This window comes from Euprymna scolopes, chromosome 14 (assembly GCF_053919585.1).
Source record: "Euprymna scolopes isolate OS-2025 chromosome 14, ASM5391958v1, whole genome shotgun sequence".
Taxonomy (NCBI): domain Eukaryota; kingdom Metazoa; phylum Mollusca; class Cephalopoda; order Sepiida; family Sepiolidae; genus Euprymna; species Euprymna scolopes.
The window spans coordinates 131,711,317-131,728,401 of NC_136495.1; the positions used below are offsets into that span (position 1 = coordinate 131,711,317).

Sequence of the window (17,085 nt, forward strand, 5' to 3'; positions counted from 1 at the left end):
TCTCTCTCTCTCTCTCTCTCTCTCTCTCTATATATATATATATATATATATATATATATATATATATATATATACATATATATATATATATATACTCCCATAAATTTAGTTTTTTTTTGTGTGTTTTAGTTTGTTTTTCTTATTGTAAAGTTTAACTGACAGTTTTAATTTTCTTTCTCTTATATATATATATATATATATATATATATAAGAGAAAGAAAATTAAAACTGTTAAACTTTACAATCAAAATTTATTGTTCGACTGAATACTTCAAGAAATGCTATTCTTGTTATTCTAGCAAATTCTAGCATTGCTACAAATATAATTTGCTGATTTCTTTATGTCATCTGTTGAGAAGAATAACAAGAATATCATTCTTTGAAACTCCGCAGAATAAGGAGTTTGTAACTTGTTTTTTGCAGTATTCATCGAACAATAAATTTTGATTGTAAAGTTCAACTTATAGTAATAATTTTGTTTCTCTTATAATAAGCTCTACTCTCTATTGCGTATTGGGATTTTTTCATTCGGTTGAGATAAAATTTTCTATATATAAATACTGTTATTTATATTAGTTTGAAGTTTATCATTGCGTATATCAGGTAAATACTACATCCCTTTGATTTTATTAATATATATATATATATATATATATATATATACACTCACACACACACACACATATATATATTAGTTTGAAGTTTATCATTGCGTATATCAGGTAAATGCTACATCCCTTTGATTTCATTAATATATATATATATATATATATATTAATGAAATCAAAGGGATGTAGCATTTATATATATGGTATTTATTTGCTTCCCCACCGAAGCAAATTAAGGACAAGGCCGTTTTTAATGTGAGGTAAAAACCAGCTCCCATAAAAGTAGGCAAAAACGTGACACTCTGGTTACAGAAAATAATAATTGTCCCAGTATAGAGGCTTTCTCCTCCATTGACTGGTACAATTATCTTAAGTGCAGCATCTGCAGAACAGATGGTATTTATTTGCTCCCCCCACCGAGCAAATTAGGCACAAGGCCAATTTTTAATGTGAGGAGTGAAGGGAAGGAGAAGAGAAAAAGGGGACCAGCTCCCGAGAGGTGGGAAATGGGAGCTGGTTAAAGGTCAGGTATGTGGGGTTGCCCCCACATCTGGTCTTTGCTTGCAGTATCTGTCGGATCAGATGGTATTTATTTGCTCCCCCACCGAGCAAATTAGGCACAAGGCCGATTTTTAATGTGAGGAGTGAAGGGAGGGGGAAGGGAAAAAGGGGACCAGCTCCCGAGAGGTGGGAAATGGGAGCTGGTTAATGGTCAGGCATGTGGGGTTGCCCCCACATCTGGTCTTTGCTAGTCATAGCTAGTCATAGCTTGCAGTATCTGCCGGAACAGATGGTATTTATTTGCTCCCCCACCGAGCAAATTAGGCACAAGGCCGATTTTTAATGTGAGGAGTCTGGTCTTTGCTAGTCATAGCTTGCAGCATCTGCCGGAACAGATACTACACTTTGATACCGGCCCGAAGGAAAGTGATTGTGTCGTATGTGTATATATACGGCACAATCCCAGTGACAAACTGGCTCCGGCCGGATCACTGAAGTATAGCAACATTTAGCTTGGCCAGTAGCAGATGGGTTACCATTTGGGAATTCTAGGCTCTGTATATGCTTTCCGCTAATTTAGGCATTGTTTCCAGTCGTTCCGATTCTCAACTTGTCAATGGTATTCAACAATGTCGACTCAGGAGAGGTGTGGTTGGAAATTGTGCAACTCTTGCCACAAAAAATTTCACATATAGGCACACTTACCGTGGGTATCCATCGTCTTCCAAGACTGAAGGAAGCCAATATATATATATATATATATATATATATATATATATATATATATATATATATATATATATATATATATATATATATATATAAGTAAATTTTTGGTACAGCAAAATGGAAGGAGAAATTTCAGAGGAAACATAATTTAATTTAAATACCAAAAAACAAGAAATGGGCAGGTGAAATTAAAATTTCCTTAAGGCCTTATCGTCTGACCCTCTAAGAGGAAACGTCAGAATGATAAATTAAAAACTAAGAAAACGAATGAGGGAAGAGGGGAATTTTGGTTTCAGTTGGAAGAACAGTGGAGAAAAAAAAATTCTCACTGTTCAAGTGGTTTTAAAGCAATGAATATCTCCAACTGATGTTTCAGAATCTTTTGTCTACACAGGCTAGGTCGAGAGTTGTTAATAACTAACGCCTCAATGCTATTGAGATGATAGTTCGACCTAGCACTGTATAAAACAGAAAACCACCCATCGGAATATTGATCGGCACACCTATTTATACTCAACAGGTGATTGCCAATGGCGGACTCATGAGCTTGGGAGTACCCGGATGTTCTCGAAACCTGGTGTAGTCGAATATCCCGAGGGATATGTTGGGATATTCTCATTTCATTTATCATTAAATTTGTATTTATGCCTATGAATTTTAGACTAAGGAGTTTGAAGGAAGAGCTCTCTTTTAGTGTGTTATGTGTAATGGATATATATATATATATATATATATATATATATATATATATATATCCATTACACATAACACACTAAAAGAGAGCTCTTATGTGTAATGGATATATATATATATATATATATATATATATATATATATATATATATCCATTACACATAACACACTAAAAGAGAGCTCTTCCTTCAAACTCCTTAGTCTAAAATTCATAGGCATAAATACAAATTTAATGATAAATGCCTTAAAGACGTTGCAGGGGCTGCTGCGAAAAAGATGGGTTCCCTCTATCGAGCTAGAAGACTATTCACACCTGAGAGTATCCGGTATGTCTAAATTACCACCATTCACCCATGCATGGAGTATTGTTTCCACATCTGACCTGGTGCCCCTAGCACTAGTCTTTCTCTCTTGGTAAGGGTCTAAAATGAGTTCTTAATCTAATAGGTCCCACTTTACCAACTAATCTCCAACCCCTGTTCCATCGCCGCAGTGTTGCATTTCTTGGCTTGTTTTACAGATATTTTAGTAAAATATGCACTGATAAACTCGTTGCACTTGCGCCCCGTCGACATACATATGCCCGACAAACCAGTTTAGCAACACAAGCTCACCCCTTCACCGTTGAGATCCCCAAAAGACAAAGTTTTCTACTCGAATAAATTCTTTTAATTAAACAGCTAGACTTTGGAATTCTCTACCTGCTACTTCCTTCCCCGTACTGTACTAATATGCAGAAGTTTAAATATAACGTGTCTGTGCGTAGTCGCAAATTATAGCCCCTTACGTCCAAGTGGCGGTACACCACGTTAGCGGTGAACGTGATTATATATATATATATATATATATATATATATATATATATATATATATATATATATATTATTTAAAAAATTTTTTAAAGATAATTATCCACTGACACGTGTTTCGTCGTCTACGACTCCTCACGATTAGCTGATTAGGAAACTCAATAGCATATATATATATATATATATATATATATATATATATATATATATATATTCGTCAGTCTAATGCATGGGAATAATGTTACCGCGTGTATCAATATGTACAACGTGCTATTAAGTTTCCTAATCAGCTAATCATATTTTTGTAATTCCCGCTCCTTTTCTCACAGGCTAATTTTCGGGCTTTTATCAGACAAAGGGTGTCTGTTTTAATTCCCTCAGTTTATTCTTGGGCGAAAATCTAATCTTACTGTATTAAAAAGTGACATTATTTTTACCTGAGTGTGCGTTTTCTTATTTCTTGGTTTATATTTAAAGTGTCGCATTATATATTTTATTTATTAATCATTATTAGTAGTAGTATTAGTTGGATTCATCAGACTACTATTCTTATCTTGAGTGTAAGTTTCAAAAGGTTTCGGTTGATGTAACTTCTGACCTTCTTCAGGTGTATCTTGTCGAACTCGGGAATGTTTCTCTTGAACTCGTGAATTGGGACTGAATTTTGTAACGGAAGCTTTTATTTATTCACAGGGGTAGCATGCTCTGGATTCGTCAGCCATGACTACACATAGGGCGTAAGTAATTTGGAATTGTATTTTTCGGTCGCCCACACAGGGAATTGAACCTTGAACCTTGAACCTTCAGGAGAATATCACTTTTACAATAGATTTTTCCAAGTACACTAACCACTACGCTACGTGTTTTTGCCCCATGAAATGAATAAAGAGGTTCGTTCGAAATTTTCTCCAAATATATGAGTTCAACACAAACATTCCAAGATCGACAAGATACACAACAAGAAGGTCTGGAGTTACATCGACCGGAAGTTTGGGGAAATGACACTCAAGATTAGTCCTAGGAATCCAAATAATACGAATAATCAACTCTTATCTAAAAAAAAAAAATCAGAAACGTCAATTATTATTATTATTATTATTATTATTATTATTATTATTATTATTATTATTATTATTATTATTATTAACAACAACAATAATACAAATAATAATAAATACAATGATAATAATAACAATAACAACTATAATAATAATATTAGTTCGGCATTGTCATTTGATGTTACAAGGAATCCAATTGTTAGATTCATTTTGTTTTTTTCCTATTTTTATAATAACATAGTGGCGTCTGCATTCATGGCTGACATCCATAAACATTAAGGAAAGCGGTTTAGTTTAGTTTATGAATTGAGGCATAGTTTAACCGTAGATTAAAACTCAGCCCCATAGGCAAACTGTACGTCATAGAGTAACGGTCATCATTGACAAATCGTCTGTCCGTTTTAATTCAAATAAGGCACAAGGTCATTTAACGCCTACTCTCAGTTGGCAGTTTATCATCCGCAAAATGTAAGACCAATACACTTAAGACAAAAAAGAAAACATTACAAGAGTCAGCAAAGCGCACACCTTAAAAGAAATGTCATTGGATGCGTTATGTCAATAAGTATATTGTAATCAACGTGATATAAATGCAAGCATCATATATAGTTCTTCCAATGCATTATGGCGCCATGCAATGTATTTTGCAATATTTGTCTTAGTTATTTTGCTATGCGCAATATTGAGAGTACTTCTGTTATTAAATGTCGCTTTTTACTTGGCGACTATCCATGCGACAAGGTTATTTTTAAAATGGTGACAAAATTTATCTCGTTCCCCCCCCCAAAAAAAAGACGCATTCTGAATTGGGAAAGAATAAAAATTACTGCTATCTCCTTCATAAAGAGAAAAGATTAAGTGTCGTATGAGAAAGAAAATCGCTTTATTTTATTTTATCAACGCGCATGAAGGGGAATTGAAACATGGTTTTAATACAGTTGAAACCTCAGCTTCATAGCTGAGCTGCAAGTTTAAGAGTAACGGTCATTATTGATAAATCATGTGTCCGTTTTAATTCAATCCAGGCAAATCTTGGATGCCAGTGTTCCTAGCAAAAATAATCTCGAATCCCGTCATATCGGACAAGAATGCTTCAAGTTCTTAATCTTTTCAAATATATACCAATTTGTCTCCCTTTAAATAACTATGCATCGTGTAAATGTGTGAGCATAGCACCGCGTTTATGCTAAACTCAAATGTAACCCATGTGCGAAATGATTTTTTAAAATTGCATTTTTATATTACGTATCGCTGTCAAATCGTAACTATACGAACGTCTGTAAATTTTGATAATAGTTTTTACCTAAGCCAATCCTTCAGTAGCCCTATACTAACCCTAACCTGATCGGCTTTTATCCAGTTCAAAAGTTGTTACAGTAAAAACAATATTTATCATAATTAGGAGTTGCCTTGGATAAGTTACCAGACTTTTTTGTACTGGCATTTGGAATTGTTGTAGATACTTTATTATATACGGCATAATCACGTTTAACACACCGGTTCCCGTCAGATCACCGAAGTTAAGCAACGATGAGCCTGGCCAGTACCAGAAGGTTGACCATTTGGAACTTCCAGGTGTTGTATGTGCTTTTCGCATACCTGGGCATTGTTTCTAGTCGTCCTAGATTTCTTCTTTCCACTGGACTTAAGCAGTGCCGATCCAGAAGAAGTGTTGTTGGAGATTGCACAACACTTGCCTCCCAATTGCAAGTACAACTGTCCCTACAGGGGGGTATTTTTTGTCTTTCGAGACTGAATAGAGGCATTCATTCAGATACTTAAAAATTCAGTATGCTATTGCTGTACATCTTACTGACCAATTATTATAATTCCAGGTTCAAATGACCAGCTACAGTAGAAATTAAAATCCACCCGACTAAATCCTTACTGTCGCTGCTGGTGAATTGCAAACATGCAATCTGGATATGAGGACATTTTAGAAGAACGATATGCAATAAAACTCTGTTTAAATTTGGAAAAAAAAAAGCCACAAAAACGTATGAAATGTTTTATACTGTTTTGGATCATCTTGCATAAATTGAGCAGCAGTTTTTTGAGTAGCATAAGAGATTCAAAGAAGAAAGGGAGTCTGTGAGAGATGATGAGAGGTATGGAAGGAGTAAGGATGTCAGAACACCAGAGTAAATTTCATAGACAAGAAGCGGCGTGTGTCTATAGAAACAATAAATGAACTGTTTTATGTCAGTGTGGGAACTGTACACACAATTTTTCGCGAGGAACTGGAGATACGGAAAATTTGCACGGTTTGTCCCAAGAGTGCTCAGAGAAGATCGGAAAGAAAGATGTTGTCGTGAGAGCAGAGAGATGGTCGAGTTGATCAATTCCATTCTATATAGTCTATATTTTGTTCCATGTGACTTTTGATTATTCCCTAAGCTCAAGGAAAATCTTAGTTCCTGTCGTTATGTGACAATTGAGCAGACGGAAGAGGCTATGACGAGAGTCATTGCCACAGTCACAAAAGATTACTTCCATGAGGTATTCCAAAATTTGTTGAAACGATACAAGTGCATTGCAGCCAAATGAGATTACGTTGGAAGGATCTAGAGTTTGATGTGTGTTCTATTATTACTACACATGTTTATATGAAAAAAACTGTAAACTTTATTAATGCACCTCGTACATATCTGAAAAAAAGCATCGTCTTGAAAACGTTTTGTGATTAAAACAAGATCATTTTACACATACATGCTCATAATGATATTTGGTAATTTTTCTCTTTTCTCTATCATATCGAATTCATCTATATCATCATACGATGAGTTAATGTCATGTTCGCACGCACATTTTCAATCTCGACCCATTTATCTCAAAGATCGGATCGATTTCTATTTTATCTGATGCCTTGTCATCTCGAACGCGAAAGTCAAATACAAAATTGCTATTTGACGTTCGGATCAAGCCCAAAGTGCAGCATCTCTTCAATCTAAAGATGATAAAATAATATCGTGTGGTCTGCGTGAGTGCCGGGCGTGCACAGAAGTCTCCTACGACAGTAATATACGACCAATGATCGATATAACCGTGGGAGTTACACGGGCCCTGCTAGTATAATTATTATATCAGGTTGAAAGCACATGGTACCTCGACAATTTTTAATAACATGAATCTGTTTTTAGGAACCTACTTTTGAGCGCATACTGATATGTATTGAAATGAAACAATCAAAGTATTGGGAAATCAAATAAAAAACCGGCCTTTAAAATAATTTTTATCTTATATGTATAACTATTATTGAAACGGCATAAAGGCATCTGGATTAAAAACAATTTTTCATTTTAAAGATGCATCTCATTACTAATAGTCATTATAAATAGATGCGTTTGTGATACAGTCAGTACATTTATTTGTCTGAATTCATGAGCAAGAACAAAAACAAAGTTATAAATACGTACAAATAAACAAGCGCAGCGATTTATAATTTTTTTAGATAGATCTAGTTAAAATTTACATTCCTGGAGATATAAGGTTCAATCCTAAGTGCAAGCGACCCTAAAATACAATTAAGTAAAAACAAAAACAGCACAACCAAATTACTCATTTTGTGATACATGGTGAGATGACCATGTAAGGCACTAATTGTTGAGGATGCAGTTAAGAGATTCAGCGCTCCTGTCCCATTAACCCCTGACGATGGCCAGAGGAATAGTTGGGCGAAACCTCGTCAAACAACAACGTCCAGATGAAGATAGTATTCCGCAATAAATAAATGGATAAATAATACAAATGACTCATCTCAATAAGAATTCCAATTAATTTAAATAATATACCATTCGGACCCGAAAACAGAATATCAGATATAATACATACACGTGGATTTATAAGACTAAAAAATTCAACCTTGATCGTTCTCCAACACCCGTGGCGCAGTGGATAGAGACATTGAATCTCTACGGTTCCAAGTGAGCATTGTCTGAAGATATCTATTTCAATCCTTTCCACAGCCAGGCAGAGGCTAAGTTGGCCAAAAACGTGGTGATACGACAACTATGAAAGGCAGTAATTGCTGAGGATGCAGTTAGGAGATTCGGCTTTCCTATCCCGTCGCGGTTAAACATGTAATGAAGGCCAGACGAATAATTGGCCAAAACGTCGTGACACAACAATAAGGAGATGAGCATAATATTTCGTAATGAATAAATGAATAAATAAAACAAATACAACGTTACAAATAAGTATAAATAAACAAAGATCTGCAGTTCTAATTTTTTTCTTTTAATAATGCGAGTGGTAAAATATAATTTTCTGGCGATTAAGCGTCCAATCCCATTGTTTGAGAGACCCCAAAATACAATTGCTTATTGCTTAGGACGTCTACCAAGTCACGGCTAACGGAGGAGGAGCATGTTGCTCCTGTCAATAAAATCAAGGCTTCCATTCAAAATTCCGTGCAGATTATCAAGTTCCACATAAAAATTAAAAAAAAGTATGGGGGAACAATTCTCTAGTTTGACAAGATACACCTGAAGAATGTCGGAGATTACATCCACTGAAAACTTGTACAACTAATATTAAAGATGAGAAATTAAGTGCAAAGAGTCCAAATATGAATAAACAAACACACGTTTCGAAAAAAAAAATGTTATTGAACTTTGTATACGATGAAATGTCAAGTTGCACCCATATTTGAATCTACATAAAATTTCAAAGAAATCTGAAACAAAAACATTTATTTTTAAATGTCATTTGTTGGAGACGAACCCCCCCCCGCCCGCCCGCTAAAGAAACAGAACAATGAGCGTATTTAATGAAGATGTAATATGAGAAACGAGTCTCCTCAGGTGAATGACGTCTGTTGTACATGTTAAGGTCAAAGACGTTTTTAATTCATTTGTAATCTTGAAGTAATTTCCGTTTTAATTAAAAGTTAGAATGAAAGCAAATGTACAATCCTATGCAGTAAATAAAAACTGATTATACATATTAATGTGCTTGTTGCATGACACACATATATATATATATATATAAATTACCTTATATATATATATATATATATATATATATATATATATATATATATATATATATATGCTTCTGATGAGAAGAATTAGGCTTCAAAATACCATGGTATAAAGAGTCCCCACTCATCCTACACCTTACATTCGAATAATTGAATACATCTCCATGCATATTAGTATATAGTTTTATATCATCATTTTTTCTTTATATATATATATATATTAAAGAAATAAATACATAACGATGTAATACGTAAAAATATGCAAAATTAATAAAGAACTAAAATAATCAATATGGCCGATTTCTAGTGGGTGAACGTCTTGTCTTAACTTCATGCACGAAATATCTAATATTGACATAAAATACTAATTGTGAACAGAATTGATGCGTAAAGTCGAACGAAAGTTTTATTTCGAACTAATAATGCAAAGATGAATAAAATCTTGAAATTTGGAATGCAGCAATGTTTTCATATATTAATATATGTTCTTAACAAACATAGAGTATCGGATTTAAAGAAGATTAGCATGCATAAAAAAATCGAAAATATTTGCAAAAGCATATCTTTTCACCAACCAATATATATATATATATATATATATATATATATATATATATATATATATATATATATGCAGTACTGTTTCGTTGTATCACAACTCATGTGCCGCTATACTAGCACCTCTCCCAAGCCGAGCATTGAACCCAAAACCATCGTGTTGATAGTCAACAGTTCTATCGTTCGACCCACGGGAGCAATGCCCGCAAATAACCTCGCCAATTGTCTATTTTAAACAAACATCCGTCCACCACTTTTATAGTGCTTAAACCACTTATTTATAAGTAAAGAGCGAGCCACGCATTTTTCAGCTAATTACTTATAAAACAGGGAAAAAGATTAAGTTGATAATTTATTACACGGAATTTAAAATTATAACTTTATAAATAAAAACAATAATACCATTAATCCCACACTGAGCCAAACAAATCTAATATAGGAATTTTTCTGTTCATTCGCAATATACTTACCAAACAAATCTACGAATTCATATCATATATATTAGTCAAACAACAAAAGCCCTCTAGAAATATCTCACATATAAGCTATCAGAAATTCAACGCCAAATTACCGCTCAAATATAACAAACTAAAATCAAAAGAAAAATATTACCCACTAACACGGAAATTAATATTGAAATAATTACACACAAAAAATTAAAATTACTGGAAGTTATATTAATTTAAAATATACAGCCTAACATTAAAAAAAAGCTTTTTACATTTGCAATAACAATACTATAAATACATGTAATTTAATATATACATTGACTTAGAGTAAAAAATAAAAAATAGAAATATAGACCTCACCAAGCCGTTCTCCAATCTTCCTCAATAACAAATGACTTAGATCAAAATAACTAAATAATTAAACCAATAAATGAATAAAAATAAACATAATTATACAACAGAAAAAGAAAGCATTTTTAACAAATACAAATTGCTCCTGGCTACGATCAATAATGGAAAGCGCTATAAAAAAATGTGGGACAAAATATCACTCGGAAACCTAATGCGCAACTTACTGAAATATGAAAAATACGAAGAATCTCGAGAAATTCCCCACCAAAAAATAAATCAAACATGCCTTTATAATTGGCTTGTTGCCAATATATATATATATATATATATATATATATATATATATATATATATATATATATATATATATATATATATATATATATATATATATTCTAATTAGAAGACAAAATATAAGTCAAACTGAAACAGAGTTTATAATTGAGATAAAAAGGCATATCTGCCTTACACACGACTAGAATTCTAGTTTTATTTTGGTGTTTTTTAACTGAACCCCGCCCCTTTGTTTTGCTGATGAGGAGACTTTGTCTTTTTTTCTTTTAAGGCCAAAACGTTTGTCAAAGTATTGTGAATATTCATTTTCAATTTAAATAAAATAAACATCGTCTCTGAAATGATCGTACAATCTACTGGACTTTATTTGTTTACTTTTTGAAACTGATTTTTAATTCAAAATTATGTAGCATTTTGCTCAATATGTATATTATATATATATATATATATATATATATATATATATATATATATATATATATATATATATAGTGTAATAATGGAATAATTCCAGGAGGAAATCCGGGTATGAGAGCTCAATGTGGTAAACAGAGCAATAACATAAAAATATAACACGGAAATTACATAATTGTCGATGCAATAATTTATTTCAACCTTATGGTATTTTCAAGCATCTAAACTAGACAATTACATTTTTGATACTGAAATAATACGATTCTTTTTCTTTATTTATTTCAGTATCAAAAATGTAATTGTCTAGTTTAGATGCTTGAAAATACCATGAGGTTGAAATAAATTATTGCATCGACAATTATGTAATTTCCGTGTTATATTTATATATATATATATATATATATATATATAAGAGGGAATTATATTTGGAGTCTTAAGGGCAAAGTTTATTTTAATACATTAACACTTTAAAACAACATTGCTCATAGTAATGTAGATATATAATAATCTCCACACGCATATTTACCATAGAGCTATATTAATATTTAGTATAAAGATTAACAATTTTAAATTATGAATCAATTCCAAAAGGAAAACAAACCAAATGAAATTGAGTGTACGATCGCTTCAGAAACGATATTCATTTTATTAAAATTGACAATAAACATTGACAATAATTGACTAATACTTTGTTTTCGAATATAATATCCTTATCAGAACAAAAGAGGTGGTGGGGAGCTTAAGACACCAACATAAAACTAGCATTTTTGTAGTAACTAAGATGGATTTTTGTAGTATGTAAGGTAAGATAATTTATAATACATATATGTGTCATGATTTTCGGGGGCCTTCAGTATAAAAATAATTTATCGATTCATCTTTTAACTCGCATCTGAACCACTTAAGCCTAACAGCTATGCGGAAAGAGGAAGAGTAAACTGTATAAGCAAACATATAGTATAGGTTCATGGGCATAAGCCTGACGAATCCTAGCGTGGAGGAAACGCGGAATATTCTGTGTAACTTAATTGCCATATATGTTTTTACAACTTACTACCTAGCTCTAGCTATGTATTGAGCACTGTTGAAGTTAATACTTAAAGTTTACGCATAAAATTATACCTTCGAATATTAATTTAGGTTATTAAATGGAGTAGTTATATATATATATATATATATATATATATATATATATATATATATATATATATATATATATATATACTAGCATGGGTGCCCGGCGTGTCCCGGGTGTTTGCGGTATATGCTGAGCAAAATTAAAAACCAAAAAAAAACAGAAAAAAAACGGTCAATTTTTTTAACTTTGACCTCTATTATGACCCCTTAAAATTTAATATTTTTGGCTCAAATAAAGTAATTAAGTTAGATCAATGTCCACCGAGCCTATATCTAACATTCCAAGTGTTTAGATCCAGAGTTTTCGGAGGAGTTTGGTAGAGTTCTCAAAGATCGAATCGTTTAACTTTTCCCTCTTAACAGCTAAATTTCGGGCCGAAACCTGATCACAAAGATTTTCCCAAATCTCAATACACTGTATATCAAATTTTGAGTCTGTAGACTTAAAATTGACAGTGTTATTGCGTAGGAAAATGTACACAGACACTCAGACACACAGGAACGTTCACTTTTATAGATAGACTAGCATGGGTGCCCGGCGTTGCCCAGGTGTTTTGAGGTGTATGCTGAACAAAACAAACAAAAAAACGGTCATTTTTTTTTAATTTGACCCCTATTATGACCCCTTAAAATTATTGTTTAGGGCTCAAATTAAGTTATTAAGTTAGATCCATGTCCAAGGAATCTATATCTAAAATTTCACGTGTTTAGACCCAAAATTGTAGGAGGAGTTTGGTAGAGTTCTCAAAGGACAAATCGTTGAACTTTGACCCCTTCATCGCCAGATTTCTGTCCGAAAACCAATCACATCGATGTTCCCAAATCTCAGTACCCTGTATATCAAATTTCGAATCTGTAGGCTTAAAATTGACAGAGTTATTGCGTAGGAAAATGTACACAGAAATTTTCACTTTATATATATATATATATATATATATATATATATATATATATATACATATATATACATATATATATATGCACTACTATTAAAACTGGCCAAATTTTTAGATCCACAGCTTCGAATGAGAACTTTAGGCTGAATTGATTGTTAAATTTGCGTTTATTTTTCATAAATTACACATCCTTATTAATCACTGTTATTCCCTAACTATGTATTCATAGGATCATATTTAGCTCGCTGCACATTATCATACAACGTCAGGAAAAAAAGACCTAGTCAGATTAGACCAGTATTTTTTTAATACAAGTTTACCATATAGTCGGGGCTTATCAAGAGCCGGATGCCACTCAAGGATAAGGGTTAATATTCTCCAGTAATAGTTGTACTTGGCTGACTAATCAGTATTAATACCTAAGTGTATGTCGAACGGGGTCCATAATACTTGGTAGGATGAACGTTATTGGAATAATGCGTTCAGATAGGCTTGTAGTCAGATTGCCATAGTAGTTTTCGAGAAAATGTGAAACACAGAGACTGACAATATGACTGACAGCATGCAAGATGCTCGGGTTTCGAATCTTGAGTTCGGATGTGTCTAACTGATGAGCCCAAAATGAGGGCGAAACTCGAGTCTTGGACTTCCGGTTCTTTGACTGTCATGGCTCGTGTGAGCTGCGACGTTGTTTGGCTGTGGAATTTATTATATACATTCTCTCACATTCTGAAAATCATATATATATATATATATATATATATATATATATAGTGGAGATGGTAATTAATACAAACTGAAGAAAGTGCTCAATACTGTTGTATAGCAAATATGCGTTTAATTTTTTATTACCGTATCTTTCTGTTAAGTCACATTATTGTTTCGGCTACACGGCAGACTTGAGGACGCTACAGACGGCAAAAAAAGAAAAACGGCCGTGTAGTCGAAACAATAATGTAACTTAACGGAAAGATACGGTAATAAAAAATAAAACGTGTATATATATATATATATATATATATATATATATATATATATAAGAGCAAATAGTTAATAAAACATTTTTATTATGTATATATATATATATATATATATATATATATATATATATATATGGTAATAATTCTAGTATAATAATTGAACGTAACAGAAACAAAAAAAAAGAATTGTCGATCAATATTTCTTGTTTATTGAAAAACTTTCTGAAGATGATTGAAAGTTCCAGCAGGAAGCTAGGTAGAAAATATGGCATCCATCCAAGCGACGTTCAATATCTGACTGTTCATAAAAGTCGAGAAGCTGCTTTGGGTGGAATTGCCTTCCCGCAAAACGTGAGTTGGCAGGACACGGATACAATCGCAGCGCTGTTTCTAAACTTGATCACAAGTATGTGACTTCTCCACAAGCACAATTGATATTCATAGATAGAGATATCAGAACAAAAACGCGTATTACGTTGGCGATAATAGTCTTGTCTTAGTTAAAGTCAAACCGAAAGTAAAATTAGATGATAATACATGCAAATTGTCATAGTATTTATTTGCTTGCATGTCAATTATGACTTTGCACATATATCGTACAGATGTTAGAGTTCAGTGTGTTAAATCATCGCTTGTTATATAACATGTTATTTAACGTTTTTGATTCATATCTTAATGTTTTAATCTAATTTTGATACCTTCCAATACATCAACATTTCTTTTCTAAGCATATATAATATTAGTGATAATTAAGGCTGTGACTAGAGCATATTCTTTTCATTGTTTTGACTCTTGAGTATATATCTGTTAATATCTTATATGTTTTTATATAGACTGATGTGGTTCTCGGTTGATTAACTACGTCTTACTGTGTCGGATATACATTTGAGAGTTAAAAGAATGAAAGGGATATTCTGTTGTCACAGCCTCTATGAATATATTCAGATTTGCTTGGTTTGTTTAATTTGCATAAGGATACGCAATAGCGCGTCACCATTAATTCTATTTAATTGCTGTCATAAGAAGCGTCCTGTTTTCCAATAAATCATGTTCACCCAAAGCGATCTCGCCGGAAAATACAGAATACAATCTTCAAGTCAATGTCTGTAAAGTTTACAAGTGCATTTTTTTATGATGATGATGATAATGATGATGATGATGATATCAAAATAGAAGCAACGTACTTTAATTTCCTCTTGGTCTTAATGCATCTAAAATAATATTGAAATGTAAGCACATAAAAATATATTGAAAGTAGGAATAATAATTTTAACTACAATTTCAATGAAATCAGGTTTTAACATCCTGCTTTACCTGTAAATAATAATAATAATAATAATAATAATAATAATAATAATAATAATAATAATAATAATAATAATAATATAATATAACGTGGAATAAAAACGCACCAACTAAAATTTAGTTTCAAGCGTTACTATTTTACGAAATTTTAAAGCGTGATGTTATTATCATTAATGTGATCTCTTAAAACTAAAATCGAAATCCCATTTACATGACATAAAAAACGTAATGAAGAGAGTGACCATAAATAAATAGAGATGAAGAGAAATAATGAGAAAGAGAAATGGTGAGAAAGAAACAAGTAGAGATAGAGAGAAAAAAGAGAGAGAGAGGGCGAGAGAGAGAGGGGGAAAGACAAGTAAAGAGAGAGGGGGGAAAACGAGGATAACGAATCTGCGCTTGCCCTCTTCATAATTGTCCGCCGGTGTGTCAGCAATGGCCTTCGAGCAAGATTTCTTTACATTTTTTTTTTTCTAGAGGTTACGATGGTAACATTGGAGTGTCAGCTTTTTTTCACACTCGGCACTTTCCAAGCTTGGTTTAACACAACTTAGGTACGTTTGTAAGCTTGTTAAGAAATAAGCAGAGAGGTTGTTTCAAATTGACGCGAGAAATCGATACGTATCAATTTCTTAACAGTTATTAAAAAAAAATCAACATTTATAACGTTTTGATTCAGATTTTGATGTTGTATAGCAAATATGCGTTTAATTTTTTATTACCGTATCTTTCTGTTAAGTCACATTATTGTTTCGGCTACACGGCAGACTTGAGGACGCTACAGACGACAAAAAAAGAAAAACGGCCGTGTAGTCGAAACAATAATGTAACTTAACGGAAAGATACGGTAATAAAAAATAAAACGTGTATATATATATATATATATATATATATATATATATATATATATATATATATATATATATATATAAGAGCAAATAGTTAATAAAACATTTTTATTATGTATATATATATATATATATATATATATATATATATATATATATATGGTAATAATTCTAGTATAATAATTGAACGTAACAGAAACCAAAAAAAAAAGAATTGTCGATCAATATTTCTTGTTTATTGAAAAACTTTCTGAAGATGACTGAAAGTTCCAGCAGGAAGCTAGGTAGAAAATATGGCATCCATCCAAGCGACGTTCAATATCTGACTGTTCATAAAAGTCGAGAAGCTGCTTTGGGTGGAATTGCCTTCTCGCAAAACAAATGCTGTTATATTATTTTGATTTTGAATCCTTTGAGGTGTGGCTTCCTCACGTGTATATTCATTCTTTTGCAGATTACCATCCTTATTTTCGT

General features: G+C 32.3%; 1 protein-coding gene and 1 pseudogene across 1 annotated transcript in view; one reads left to right on the forward strand and one right to left on the reverse strand.

The window, feature by feature from the left end:
- The window catches only part of LOC145293272 (uncharacterized), a 489,760-nt gene that overhangs the window by 132,203 nt on the left and 340,472 nt on the right, over positions 1 to 17,085 (reverse strand). The window lies entirely within an intron of this gene.
- Positions 5,868 to 5,985, forward strand: LOC145293440 (5S ribosomal RNA; annotated as a pseudogene).